This window comes from Rhinolophus ferrumequinum, chromosome 3, assembly GCF_004115265.2.
Source record: "Rhinolophus ferrumequinum isolate MPI-CBG mRhiFer1 chromosome 3, mRhiFer1_v1.p, whole genome shotgun sequence".
NCBI lineage: Eukaryota > Metazoa > Chordata > Mammalia > Chiroptera > Rhinolophidae > Rhinolophus > Rhinolophus ferrumequinum.
This window is the reverse complement of record NC_046286.1, coordinates 27,797,967-27,813,996: the sequence shown is the minus strand read 5'-3', so window position 1 is coordinate 27,813,996 and position 16,030 is coordinate 27,797,967.

Genomic DNA, 16,030 nt, shown 5'->3' with positions numbered 1-16,030 from the left:
CAACCATGACCAGAATACAATCACTAAACCTCAAACCAGAATAAGGTTGCAGTCAAACTAAGACAACACCATGGCCTCAGTTATGTTTCATTCAGCGCCTGACCCACGAAAGCCTGATGGCCCCATGGACAACATGCCCTAGAAACCAGACAGAATAACACCATGACTCACCCCAGGACCTGAAGCCATGATTAGTTGCTCCATACCTTGGCCCCAACCAATCAGTGGAGCCCACGATCCCATGTACTGATTAACAAAATATATTTTGTATTTTGCTAAGGACATCAGAAGTGTTAAGCAACCAACTTTCTTTTTTTTTATGAATTGATTTGAGCCCAATTGATGACATATGGTGGGACGCAAGATCTCAAATCCTCCACAGAATAACAGTTTTTCAGCTTCTTTTATGCATTGGAAAATAAGGGGACTCCAGAAGATTGGAGAAAGCAAAGCAGAGATTGGATTATAGGACAGTTAACAAGATTATGTGCTCTCTTGAGGGTTAACACCCCCTTTCAGAACCATTACTTCAGGTATTTCAAAGGTGTAATAACCTAGATGCACAAGAACAATGGGCAGGGCTGGCTTAAAACCTTTCACTAAAGAATTTATATGTTCTAGTAAGTGCCCTGCAGATTATATACTAATTGTTCTGTTATTTCTATGTCACATGCCAAGTACAGGATGTCAAAATTGCAGGTTGTTACTTTCCTGTGAATGCCCACAGGCTGCTTTCATATATTGTCCATTCCCAGTCAGCGTGGCCTGACTTGCCTGGACTTCAAAGCCATGCCTAAGCATAGTGGAAGGGCTGGCATATGGCGTGCCCCTGGTGAGGTCCTAGGTGATACTTCTCTCTCTTCCTTGAGGGCTTTGTCTTCTCTCTGTTGTCACTACTTCAAACTCGAGAGTTATGTCTCTCCCATGTTACCATTTCTAATTATTTCTATGGCCTAACACTCACCTTCCTCCTCCTTTTGCTCTTTTTGTTTTTATTTTTGTACATTCCTGCTCTTTTCTCTCATTTTCTTTCCACTAGCTCATTCTTCCTTTGTCCTTGCTAGAGCTCCTCAGGTTATTACAGCTTTGCCAATTCAAAAGAATCTTTTTTTCTGTGTCTTCACTTTTTGGTTTTTGTTTTTCTTGTTCCTTCATTGTTTTAATTGCTTCCTGACTTTACCATCATGTTTACTTTTACTCCAGAGTCTTCTGAATGGTCAACTTATGTTTGAACACTTAAATAAATTGAATGATACTTAAACAGTAAAAATAACAAAAACTTATGGGGACAACAAAAAATGCCATTTAAAAATACTCATCTTTATTAGTTGTCCAGTTTTTTAAAATGTAAAAAAGTATTTACATTTTCCTTAATAAAGATTCCAATAGCCACTAAATTTGAATTAGATTGATTTTTCTAATAATCAGAGATTGATTTTTCTAATAATCAGATATACTTCGAAAGTAAAAAAAAAAAATTAAATCATGTTATTTCAGTGAGGACAGATTTATTTGTCATTAATCGGGAAGAGAAAGGGGAATAAATTAGGTTTTTACTTGTTTAGAACAACCACATTTGTATCCTCCTATGATTGAGCAAGAATCTATTTGGCAAAAGTGATCAAATGCTATATTTATAATGTTCTTAAAATTGGAGTTTATGTAATTAGAAATTCACACAAAGTTTTAGTTGAAAGTTAATTTAGAATTCATGGAATTCAAATCCCTCATTTTATATCTGAGGAAACTGATAGGGTAAAATGAACCAATTTCTAATAGCTACTAAATATAACTGAGAACATAACCAAAGTCAGCTGTGACCAGGAAAAGTCTGTTTGGTTTTCATGGAGGATTCCTGATTGATTTGCTCACTCCCTAGATCTTTGTTGGGGAGATATGATAATTGGTGAAGAAACAGGAAAAAACCTGGAGGCTAAATTTATGTGGATTAAGCAAAGAGAAGGTGTCAGCTGTGAAAGTGAAAAATCTGGAATGCTAAAGAAAGAGAATAAGGGGTGCATGTTGTAAGTCAGAAAAATCAGGAGATAGGTGGGAGTAAAGAGCAAGAGAGGTGCTGTGGATCATCCACTAAAAAAAGTGGGATTTATGGCAAAGGACATATATCTAAAGATACTTTTTAGAAAATCTCATTACATGACTACCCTTATTCACTTTTGATCTTCTGTAAATTTTCAGTAAAGACATACCTTTTTAATGTTACTGTGGAGTTATTTACATTTATTTTGGGTGTGTTGCTGTGATAAAATGAAATGGAAGAAATAAGAAAAGATGCTTAGTTAAATTTGAGTTATATTTAATCCAAGACATCTTCCATAAACTGTGCTGCTATTCCTCCTCCTTGTTTGGTAGAGTGATGATTGTGTGTAGCTTCTAATAAAATAATAACCAATGTATATTGAACACATTCTCTGAGCCAGACAATCTGTTAACCACTTTATACAGTTCTTGACAACGTGCAGCAAAGAATTCAAGTAGGAACTGAAATAAAGTTACAGCAAGGATCGGTTTGTTCAAGCAGAGGAGAAAGAAGAAGCAGGCTACTCCACAGACAGAGTATTCCCACCCCTGCTGGTGTTTAAGCCTATTATCAGTATTCCTTTAATTAGGGACTGTACATTCAAATTTGTAGGAGGAACATTCAAGGATTTTCTGGGAAAGGGCAGACATTTCCTGAAAGGGCTATTTCAGCCATTTTGTGTCCTTTTATGGTCATTCTGTTTCTGACAGTAGTGGAGCAGGGTGTATTGTTTAACATACTAATGAATTGTAATGTGCGTATAATGAGTCTTAGGGTCACTACTAGGTGAAATCTCTCACCATTATCAATTTTAGATAGTTGCAGCCAGTCTTACCTGGTTCTCAAGCCAACTGTCCTTCCTACCTTGGAGTCTAGCCTTGGGGTCTGGTGATAAGCTTCAGAAGAGAAGAGATTTCTTTTGCCACAATCAGTCCTGACTCTGCAGCCAGCCCTGCCTTTCCACTACCTCAGTACAAGGTATTATCATTGGCATATGAAAAGAACAACTAAATTTAGAAATATTAAATAATTTGTCTGAGTCACAGTTAACAGGTTATACAGGGAAGAAAAATCATCAAGACATGACAACATTCACTAATGAAATGATCACCTTCAAATCCTTCCCACTCAAGCCAGCCCTCTCAGCTTAACTTCAGTGTGTGGTTAAAACTATTACATCAATATCAAATGGAAAGTCCACTCATTGTCTCTTTGCCAGTTGTCAAATGTTAAAATACAAGGAAAATGCAATGCAAATTTTTTATGAAAAATAATAAACCTCTATTGATTAAATTGATATTGAAAACAACTTAATCACAGATAAATGAAAATATGGCCGAGTTGGATAGTTAAAACTGAAGAAAATCTGTAAGTATTGTAACAGGATAGGCACTTCAAAAGAAAATGATTTGAATTTTGACAGATTATATGAGGCCCCTGGCACAACTGATCAAATCTTAGAATAGTTTCATAAGATAACCCTGCTTATTATGGCAGTGCTGTTAAAGTGAAAATGAAAGTAAAAAACATTATTTCATATTTCTACGTAATTGTATTAGGAGGATTGTACCCTCCTATATCTCTGCTTCCAAACAAAAAAAAAAAAAGGGGGGGGAAATTTAGAAGCAATTAATTCCTAATTTATTCTTGGTTTGTTGTAATAATTAAATCATACGTATCATATTTTCTATAATTTTTTAACATAAGGTAATAAAAATCAAGAATTTAGGTCTATATTTTAAAATTACATTGGAAGGAAATACTTTTCCATATTTATTATGAAATTTTAATATAATTTATGAAGAAATCATTTTTAAGTGGTCTTGTCAAAGTAACAGTTGTCTTCAGATAATTAATTAGCAACCCCTGCTTCTTGGAATAGTCTTCAACATCAATAGGAAAAAATATGTTGGCTCTTTTTCTTTGTCATTCAACTAACTTATAATCATGGAAAATATACTCTTGTGTTTTCCACATTATTTAATACGTATATATTAAAATTAATTTGGGATTTGATCTAGGACTCTGTTTCTATATTCATACTTAGTGATTTTCAGTATAGATCTTTCTGATTTTCTATATCTCACCTGTTGCCATTCCTAGTTTTATCTGAAGACCAGTAGTTGGTATTGCATTTGTTGAAGTTGAAGCTTTTATATAAAATTTTGAGGGGATGAAAGGCAGTACTAACTCCAGCAAACAAATGGTTGGGGGCTTCTTCCATGCTATTTATATAATCATGCTAAGTTGAGTGTTCATACAATCCCAAATAGAGATAATTGAAAAATTATTCTGGGAAAATCTGAATAAGTAACTTAAAACTAACACCTACATAAAATTCAATGGATTCCAAATCCAAGAAGCTTCTGAGCAAATTCTTGGAGAGACATAATAAAAACATTGACTGTTTTTGAATGTCATTTCCATGCATGAGTTCATCTTACATTTAAAATTATAGTTGGCATTGAATTAAAATGGAGAGCGGGGAAAAAATAAAAACTCTGGCACTCAAAACAATGCATTGTCTAGTTATACAAATACAATGAGACCTAAGTTATAAGCAGCTTTCTTTTAGAAAAAGAAATAAATGCAATTATTGAAGCAATACTTTTGTAATTACATTTTCTTCAAACTCAAGAGAAGCTTTATTTGTTGGATTTGTGAACATTTATGTTTTGAGAGGCCATTACTTTTATTATACAGAAGAATGTCTAGAATATTTAATTAAAATCATAAAAAATGAGTTTGAATATAAAACTAAAATTTTTAATCTTATATATGCATATAATATGGAATACAGTATATCTAATTTCTTTAAATGTAGCCACTTTGTGAATACTTCCTTGAACCCATAAAGAAAATTCATCTTTCCCTTATTTGTGTTCGTATAGCACTGTTTACACATTCTCTTCAGTAGTCAGTTCTCTGTTTATCTATTTCCTTCTCTAGATGTTAAGGATTTTGAGAACACTCATTGCATTTTATTTGCATTTCTGTCCCCAGGGTCTTGGACAGGAATTGGCACATAGTAGGTAGTACAAAGATCAGATTTTATGAACAAATCATAAAATTGATTTCTTAAAATAAAATATTTTTATGGCTCCTAATGCAATAGTATGATACTAGGAATATATTTTAATTCTATATTCTTTGTAACTACATTTTCCAAAAGGGTCACTTTTTGCATGTATTGTTCTGTCTCAGAAAATTTAATAGCATGTTTGTTTTTTGCCTGAGATTGATTTTCCATTTCTGAGTTACTCCAAGGTTTTCAAGATAAAGCACTTCTGAGTCCCTTTGCTGCAAAAGGCTAGATCAACTAAGCCTTCTTCTATTTTTGATTATACGTCGGAGAGCCCATAGGCATAGGAGCAGGATAACATATGCATTGAAAATGAAGTCCTTTACAATTTGCCCTCCTTTAAGAAATAGTTACTTTCTTTGGCATTCACTAAACGAGCTAGTACATTTCATGTAGTAATAGAAATATTGAATTTCTGTTTGGCATTCTGCAGGACCAGCACATATAGAAATAGAGCTGTACCTTTATTATGATGCACTATGTATTTTGTAGTAAAAACAAGTAAAAAAAAAGAAAGGAGAGAAAAAAATAATTTTCCATCTAAAGTTTCATATTTAGCTGCATAAAAGTTGAAACTACTATCTCATGTTGAATTTCCAAAAACTCTAACCTGAAAAAAAGTATATTCACATCAAAAGAAAATAAAAAATAATACCTCCACCTCTCCTATGTTACCACCAGGTCAAGAATAATACCTCCAACTTATGGTGTGCCAAGAAAATCTGACCCTAAAGATAGGTCAAGATCATGGCACCACACAGAAAGAAGTCCTAGCTAATTTTCAGCTAGTGTAGAGTATCTCCAATAATGGCTCATGTCCCCATCTCCAGGTTAGAGGTGTTTGCCCTTCTCAACAACCCAACATGAGCTCAGAGTATAGGAAAAAAACATGTGAAGTTAAAGGTGTTCTAGAATGGCTAAAATTATGAAACCAGGTAGTTATGAAAGACAAATTGAAGAAGTATGTCTTGTAAAGGTTTGTTTACTCACTGATAGTTTTGGAATAATAATACCTACATCACAAGACTGTTGAGTGCATTAAATGCTATAATGTGTATAAGGCTTTCCTCAGAGTGTTTGGCATATAACGAACACTCAATAAATGAGGCTCCTTTCCTTTTCCTTCTTTGTCAATATTAAGATCACTGTGGTTATTATTATCATTATTGTTGTCACCATCAATTCAAGGTCCTGAAATTGAGTCAAGGAAACTAATATAAGAATAAAGTTATAGGAGAACATGATTTGTAAGCCCTCATTTTAGTTGAAAGAAAGTACAATAAATGTTAATAATATGGTGTAGCTATGTTGTAGCTGGAAAAAATAATCATATATTACATTGTGATATGTAAGTAGAAATTAGAACCAGGAGAATAAAAATACTTGCTAAAATTAAGTAAATCTTGCTAAGAATAGGTAAATGTGCTTACATTATTTATATTCCAGCGACCTCTGTTAAGAGTGATAAAAATCTTTTGGCCTATATTCAGAGAATGGTCCAAATTCTTGCTGAAACTTGAAATCATTTGGGAAAGGGTAGTGGAGAATAACATTACAAAATGTTTTTCAAATATTGGTATAGTTGGTATATGGAAAGGATATGTGATTTATTTGACATTGTAATATGAAACGGAATAAGGATTCCTATAGATTGAATGTGTCCCCCAAAAATGTACATGTTGAAGCCTTAACCCCTTGCTGCAGCCCGGTAGTAGGAGGGCTCAGCCTGAGGGGGAAGGACGAGAAGATTGAGAAAAGATACATAGACAGGAAAGCTGGGATCGGGAGGTCCACCGACCAAGGATGGCGGAGCAATGGTGCAGTCTTTATTTCACACACAGTTTTTATACAGTCTTAGAACAGTTGTCTATGCAAACAAGTATTGCAGAACAAACAGGTATTATTACAACATTTTGTTTTGCGTATTGGCGAGTTTGTATATCTGTGGTTGCATTAGTGTTATCTTGTACGTCCTGGGAAGATTGCTGAGGCGAGACTTCCCATGGGAATGACCTTGCAGGCTGCAAGGCCCTTGTCAGCTCACAGCCCGCTCCCTACAACCCCCAATGTGTGACTTCATTTGGGGATAGGTCCTGTGAGGAGTTGAAAAAGGTTAAATAAGGTCATAAGGATGATACCCTGTTCAACAGGGTTGGGCCTTATAAGATCTCAGACCTCTCTCTCTCTCTCTCTCTCTCTCTCTCTCTCTCTCTCTCTCTCTCTTTATCTATCTATCTTTCTTCTCTCTCTGACCCCTATAAGGACACAGTGATAAAGTAGTACTCTGCAGGTCAGAAAGAGCTCTCACCAGGAACTGAATGGACTGCACCTTGATCTTGAACTTCCTAACTTCTAGAGCCATGAGCAAATTAATTTCTGTTGTTTAAGCCACCTAAGCTATGGTATTTTGTTATGAAAAGCCTTGCAGACTAAGATAAGGACTAATCACTTGGTTCTAGGAAGACAGATTTCAGTGTAAAGTAGAAATGCTCTTTAAAATCTAAGAACAAATGAGACACTTCAAGTGGTACAAAATTTTCTATAACTAAAGAAATTCAAGCATAGGCCAGCAAATAATTTTGCAGGGAGTTCACCAGAATGATTCAAATATCAGAAGGCTGTTCAGATTAGGTTAATGTTTTCCAAGCATTGGTTAAAGACAAATGCCAGTTATCCTTATTCCCAGGTAAAATAATACTTTTCCTTCAATTTGATTAATTTGTTTAGAAATATACTTCTTTGATCTTATATTTTCTATTTTTTTACAATAGAATCTTCTTTTATTTGAAATTAATATACAAGTATATGGTAGTTATTAACGCTCTTAGTGAGAAAAATAAGGTACCAACTCAACATTAACTATCTTAATGTATTTGAAAATTAGTATTGTCTGTGATATCTGGAAGTCTAGGAAGAACAAAGCTAGATGTTATTTTACCTTAAAACCCTCAAATTTTGTGATTCATCATCCTAATGACCACTAGTATGAAATGGCAGGATATTGTATCAAAGGGAGAAATCACATAAATTCCTTTTTGATGGCAAAATCATGGATGCTCTTTATCCTGGAAGGCACTAGACTCGGCCATTTAGTTCAGTAACCATCCAGTTAGGACCTGATTCCTCCCCGATTTGACATGTACCGTCATCTCCCATGTTACCATTTTGCCTACTCTCAAGTATGAATATTTTTCAGTTTCTAATTCCTGGCATCAGATTTTTGGCTTACTTTGGATAGTGTCTCAATTCAACATGACCCCAGATCATTCCTATCTGCATGGATATATGAGGTATGACAATTAAGTTCACAAATATGTTGCAACGATGTGGCTAACCATTTTTGATATCAGAGGGATTATTCATTTTGAATTTGTACCAACTGGGCAAACAGTTAGCCAAGTTTGGAAGTGCTGAAAAAGCTGCATGGAAAAGTTAGACAACCTGAACTTTTAGCCAGCAATTAATGGCTCTTGCATCACGACAGTGAACCAGCTCACATGGCGCTGTAAGGGAATCTTTAGCCACTAAACAAACAACTGGATTGGAACACCCTCCCTACGCACCTAATCGAGCCCCGCAATGACTTCTTTCTTTACCCGAAGATAAAGGAAATATTGAAAGGAAGACATTTTGATGACATTCAGGACATCAAGGGTAATACAATGTCAGTTCTGATGGCCATTCCAGAAAAAGAGTTCCAAAATTGCTTTGAAGGGTGGACTAGGCACTGGCATCAGTGCATAGCTTCCCAAGGGGAGTACTTCGAAGGTGACCATAGTGATATTCAGCAATGAAGTATGTAGCAGTTTTTCTAGGATGAGTTCACAACCTTAATTGTCAGACTTCATATACCATTTACCATGTCACTGGAATATTTTTGTAACACGTAGTCCCTGGAAAGTGAGACAGCCAAGTTCCAGTATTTCTCTGAGGCACTGCAATCAGCATGCATGACTAACCTAGAAACAATAAGAAAGATCTCAATCCTGAGATCTGAAAGCAGATGGTTTGGGAGTGGAGACTGAACAACCATGGACTGCAAGGCCCTAAGCAAGGCTCCTGGAACCTCACTCCTTGGGAGGAAATCGCATGCCTAATTTTTGTACCAGTGCACTTCTTCAGTGATGTGTGGCAATGTTCTCTTTTTATGATGCAGTTTACCACTATGGTGTCCACAGACCTTTGCCACTTGGAAGCAGGTTCAACCCACCAGACGGAGCTCTGAAGCACCATAATCAACTGGCACCCGCTGGTGAAACAGACATTGAAATGCTGTCCTCACAGTCTCTATCCTGTTGCAAGTATCTATGCACAAATGTCCATTATAGATGCAGATGGACAAAGGGGCCAAGAATAGACACCACCTGAGCAAATCAAACAAATTTAACTTTTCTAAAGGTCACAGGAAGAATTCAGCCTAGACAGGATATTCAATAAGGAGGGCAGCATCATTATCCAGTGACAGATGAGATGCATCCATTTTCATCTTTCATCAAAGGCCTGCTGATCCCATCAGGCCTTCGGGAAATTTTCACAGATTCTTTCAGTCACTGCTTTAATATACATGAAGTTGAAGCTGTGTAGAAGACAGCTTTACCAGAAAAGCTAATGGAAAATATTCCTCTTGAACAGGTTCACCTCAACAGTCTTAGCATTATGCTGTATCAGGGGGCAGCAAACCACAGCCTCCGGGCAAAATCTGACCTGCCACCTGTTTTCGACTTCAAGTTTTAATGGAGCACAGTTACACCTGGATGTCTGTGTATCGCCTAGGGCTGCGTTCACACTACAACTAGAGATCAAATGTCCCTCACGGATTAAAATATTTACTCTCTTTCCTTTTTGGAAAAAATTTACTGGCCTACTATTATCTAACTAGAGTCAAAACACTTATCCCTGAACTGTTTCACTTCCCTCCCCAAGAAGGTCCCAAAATTTCATTCGAACACATCCCTTTATTCAGTATTATGAAATTAGAAAAAGGATGAGTTACCCAGTTATGTCTGAGTTTGGGAACTTCCTACACATTTCTGCCAGAGCTTTGAAGAAATATTTTGAAGAAATTGCCTGATGGCAAAGAAGAATAGGTATTTTCTCTGGACCTATTTCAGATGAAAAGTAAAATTGTCACTTTTTTCATATCATCTTAACTTATTTGGCAGTTAAACAGTGATCTCTTTAAGCTGGAAACAAAAGGCCATCCAGCACAGGTACTTTTTGTTTTTTATTTTATTCATTATATATGATATTTCCTGAAAGGAAAAAAGGTCATCAACAATGCCATATATAATTCTGTCATAAGATACAAATGACCAGAGTCTGAACGTTATTTCCATTCTCATTTTTTAAATACATATTTCAGTTATTTTGTTTTGATTCAAGATAGTTTATGTGATCACCCAAATATTAATTGGCCAAAGAGAACCATTGAATAAATGCAAATTGATTCTGCCCCCAGAAATAGATGTTGACTAATTCAAGTTTAATGAGCCTCAAAATAGCATTTTAAGTACATTATTATTTTTTATAGACTTTAATCATATCTGTCTTTAGGGCTTGCATTTAAAGCTAAAGAACTATTCTGGGCTAATTAAGCTTACTCACCTGACAGATTTTTCTACAGCTCACCTGACTACTCAGGGCTACTACAGCCTTAGTTACAAGAGGAGAGAAAAAAAAAGATTATATTGAAACAGATTTTGACAATATGGAGACAATTCCATCATCCCCCCAACTCACTGCATAACAATGTCACACATTACTTCAAAATTGCATGGATTTGGCCAACACAGGATAACTGTGTCATCTCTACACCAGAACCTGAAGCCCATGCAGAAACACCTCTTCCTCCATCAGATGAATTTGTCCAGCGGGGTGAAGGTGTACTGAGGGCAGACATTTGAAAGACTGGGGAGATGGGAAATTTAAAATGTGTTATTTAAGCTCATATTAAGAATATTCATTTTGATTGTTTTGAAATATGATTTAACTATTCACAAATATAATTATTCTATACTTAATTAAACTGATTCTCCTAAATTATAAGCGACTTCAGGAGGAGGAAGGCTAAGTAATTTTGGAAGCTGAGCCAACTCTCATGGGACACAAATGTGCCATTTAATTTTCTAAAGAAACAAATTGCTAGAGTAAATAGCATTCTAATGGCAAGGCAGCAAGTGAGATGGAACACAACTGAAACAGTAATTCCAAGCCCCACATGCAGCTTATTTTTTTTTAATAATGGATATTTAAGTAATATAAATGTAACAATATGTTATAATGTTGGACCAGGGACCAAACTTCACTTGACTATTATAGTAAGGTTACACTTCAGTTACTGCTTTTGCAAAAAAGGGAAACTTAGGCGAATGCTCAGGAGTCAATGAGCCAATGCACATAAAATGTTTTGCAGAGTTCCGGGCACCTTCAACTTTCCAGATCAAATACCTCCCACATTCCCTAAGCTAGAAATCACCTCACATTTCACATAACTCCCTGGGGCAGCATCATTGCGTGTGGACTTCTCCTGTGGCTCTTGTCACTTGTTCATTCCATGAATGTTATTTGTTAACTCTCCTAGGGAGGAGCTCTGCCTGATTTATCATTGTATCCCTTTAATATCTTCTGTCTTGCACACAGTAGCTACTTAGTAAATATTTAAATTAAAGTTGAATTAATTAATGCATGCTCCAAGCAATAAATTTGATTCTCTCAGGAAATAAACTGCTCAGGAAAGTGATTTTAGACTTATTTAGAAGCTTCAGCAACTCTGTTGGGGCTTGGATTTGGATCAAATAATCTGAGCTTTGGTCTCAACCAAACATCTGATAATGGGGCAATGCTTGCATGGAAAAATCAATGAATACAAACACCCATGTAATGATTACTTCATATATAGTAAAAATGAGCATAAAAGCATGTATGTATCATGCAATGTCTGAAACTACCCTGAATTTTTATATGCATTATCTTAATTCTCACAAGAACCTTGTGAAGTAGATAATTTTATTAGCTCAATTTTATTAATGAGGAAACTGAGGAATAGGGAAGTCATACAGGTAAACAGCAGGGTCCAATTTTAAACGTAGGCAGTTAACTGTAAACTCCATTCTCTTAATTCATATGCAAAACTGCCTCTGTGTTTCCCCATGTGTGATGTACTTTTTGGCAGTGTGTGGAAATTTTTTTTTTTATTTTATGTTTTAATTAGAAAACAGTGTGGTTTCATATAACCTGCATGTCAAATTCATGATTTCATGAGTATTTTTCCTTAGAACAAAATAAGAGTGGGTAGTGGTGCTGGTCCTGAGTTGTTTTAAAGAAACACATGAAGCAAATAGTAACAGAGGAGTTTTTCAGCTACAGCAACAATCATAAGGTGGTTTGTGAATGACTGAAGACTGAGAAATCATGTCAAGAAATGTTCTGAAAAAGTGCTGCCTATATTTTAACTCATTGGAATATATTTCTTTCTTCCCTCGTACATAAAATACATAAAATATGAAAGGATTTGATAATTATGTACATGATATACTGTGGGGACAGAGTCAGGAGTGCAGTTTCCAGGCTCTCGGCCTCACGTGGAAAGGTGCTGGCTCAGGTAGTAAATGGCCATCAACTGTGATTGGTTGGCCATCAGCTGTGGCTAGTTGGCCGTCAGCGGTAACCTGTGAGCCATTGGCCACTAATATAACTGCCGTGGCTACGCTAGCAGAAAAATGGGGGCTAGCAAGAAGCTGGTGGCTGAGCTAGCAAGAGAGGATTTCAGCGAGGCGGATGCCGCCAGCAAGAATATAGTGGTATGACTCCCCCATCTATGGCTCCGTGGATGTTCCTTTTTGAACTCACCATGTCCTGCGTTCTTATGTGGGGAGCGGGAGCTGATACCCCACAAGCCGCCCCGCACAACATATACACATAGTTATAATTGAGCATTGCCTTATACATAGAAAGTATTATTTATATAGTTCTAAATATATTCATATGTGTCAATATTTTAATGGAATTCAGTGATAAAAATAGTAGTGCTTTTTAATGACACACTACACAGGTTTCTCAAAGAGAGTTTCCAGTCTATCTGCTTGGTATGTGGGGTCAATTTATTTACTGGGAAATTTGAGAATATCGATTTCATGTTAGTATATCTCAAATTAGGGGGAAAAAATTGAATGCTAAATGAAGAAGGGAAACAATCTAGGTGGAACACTCAGAATGAAAAATTTCATAACTATTTTTATAAAATGCTTAAATCATGCATCACAGACAAAGCTGAAAGGAAACAACTAGTTTAAAGCTCCATTTTTGACTTATAAGGAAATAAACTGTGAAGTTAAGCTCCTGTCTTTGCTTTTACTTGTCTACCTCCAAAATCAATATGTGCATGTAAGATTAGAACATTGTGAGGACAGAGCCAAGAGTGCAGTTTCCAGGCTCTCGGCCTCATGTGGAAAGGTGCTGGCTTGGATAGTAAATGGCCATCAACTGTGATCGGATGGCCATCAGCTGTGGCTAGCTGGCCATCAGCTGTAACCAGTGAGTCATTGGCCACTAATATAACTGCCGTGGCTACATTAGCAGATGATGGTGGCTGAGCTAGCAAACATGGATTGCAGTTAGCACATGGGTCGGCTGGCAGAGAAGCAGATGGCAGAAGTGGACGTGTGGCTCCTGCTTCCTGTGTCTGCAACCCAGCCGCCAGCGAGAATATATAGTGGAATGACTCTCCTATCTGTGACTCTGTGGGTCACCCACTCTGTGGGTGTTCCTTTTTGGCCTCACCATATCCTGCATCCTTATTCGAGGAGCGGGAGCTGAGACCTTGCATGACACCCTGCATGACAAACATACATGTCCTATATAAAAAAATCTAAAGATAACGATTTTAAGTTAACAAAAATAAATGACAAATAGTGATAATGGTCCTTGTGATAATAAACCTTTTGTGGCTTTGTTGACCTAATTACTATGAAACTTATTTTAAAATAAGGATCTCTGTTTTTATCAAATTGTGATTTTATTTATAGTTTCCCAGAAGGAATATGTGATTATTTATGTTTGACATTGACTAAAGCTTTTTGCTCCCACCACCACCAGAGTTCACTCAAATAAATCAGGAGATTGTTACCGTATATCGAATACTCTCTATATTGGGTTTTTTGTTTTCAGACATCTCAACAACCCTCATATCATAAATGAAACTATTATTTTGGTTGGTTTTGGTAAGTACCTTGTGCTTTTAAGCTGGTTTGAATGACTTTTTTGTGCCATTCCAATAAAAGCAGCATTCAGGCAAGCCTTTGCTGGTTTCATTACTGCCGCTAATCTCTGTGGCTCAAAGTGCCGGTTGCTTTTCTCTGTATTTACAAATTCACTTCTAATAAACCAGATTTTCTGCACCTGTGGGATTCCGACAGTCCCAGCACAGATGTTACCCTCGTCCCTTCAGGCTGGAAAAGCTAGATTGCAGGCTACAGCAAACCCACTTGGCAGAGACAACTTCCCACCTGACAGTCCTCTCTGTCTTCCTTTGCCCTTTCTTCCCAGTGGTGGTGTCCCCCAAGCCCAATGTGCCTGCACTTTCACTAGCTTCTTCCCATCAATTCATGTTTTCAGGAAAGAATCTGATCAAAGCAATTACAGCAAGTTGTTAAATATTTGGTAATTTTGTATGCTTCCTCTCCTGGGGATGTTTACACTTCAACAAGCTAAAAGGCTTCATCCAAAAGACTAAATCTCAGAGGGTGGGATTTCTGGCATCAATAGGCCAAAAGGGGAAAGTGTTGTTTGTTTGTTTTTGAGATTTGCATCATGCCTTTGACATCACACCAGGTCTGTTTCAGCTATGTGACAGGAAGTTCCTTTAAACCCTATCAGATTGCCTCTTATGCACAGGAATTCCAAATGCCTAATCTAGAAGATGCACAGGTAATCATGGAGAAAGGAATTTTAAAAAGCCAAAAGATTTTAAAAGGTATAGAACTCTCAGGATTTGCACAGGACTCAGATGAAGTATAAAGTTCAAGTCTTAGAGCATTTGGACTCAGAAGCTCATAGAGTTTCTCATTTCCAACTGAGTTCCACAAACTGTTGCTCAGAAAGACTTTTGTATACCACCATATTATGTAACATCCATTCTAAGACCGTGGGCCACGAATAAAGCAGTGAACAGGTAGACTGAGTCCCTATCTTTAAGAAGTACCTGGTCATTAAATTATAAGTTATTTATTTATTTCAAGTGTATGAAACAAGGTAATAATTAGACATTTACATACCTCACATAGTGATAAGCCCAACAACTCTACTACCCATCTGATACAGTACATAGCTATAATAGCTGTACGTAGCTATAATACATATACATAGCTATAATAGCTATTATAATAACTACACTTCCTACACTGTACTTTACTCCCATAACTATATGTGTTTATTCTTTTAGTACATTCAATTGTATGTATTGACATTCAATGTTATTTTATATTAGTTTCAGGGGTACAGCACAGTGGTTAGGCATTTATATAATTTATGAAGTGATACCCCCGATAAGTCTAGTACCCATCTGACACCATACATAGTTTTTGCAACATTATTGATTATATTCTTCATACTGTATTTCATGTCCCCGTGACTATTTTGTAATTACCCTAATCCCTTCACCCATCCCCAGAATCCCCTGCCATCTAGTAACCATCAGTTTGTTCTCTGTATCTATGAATCTATTTCTGTTTTGTTTGCTCATTTATTCCATTTTTAGATTCCATATGTAAGTGAGAATATATGGTATTTGTCTTTCTCAGTCTGACTTATTTCACTTAACATTATATCTTCTCGGTCCATCCATGTTGTTGCAAATGGTAAGATTTCATTCTTTTTTATGGCAGAGTAATATCCCATTGTATAAATGTACAACA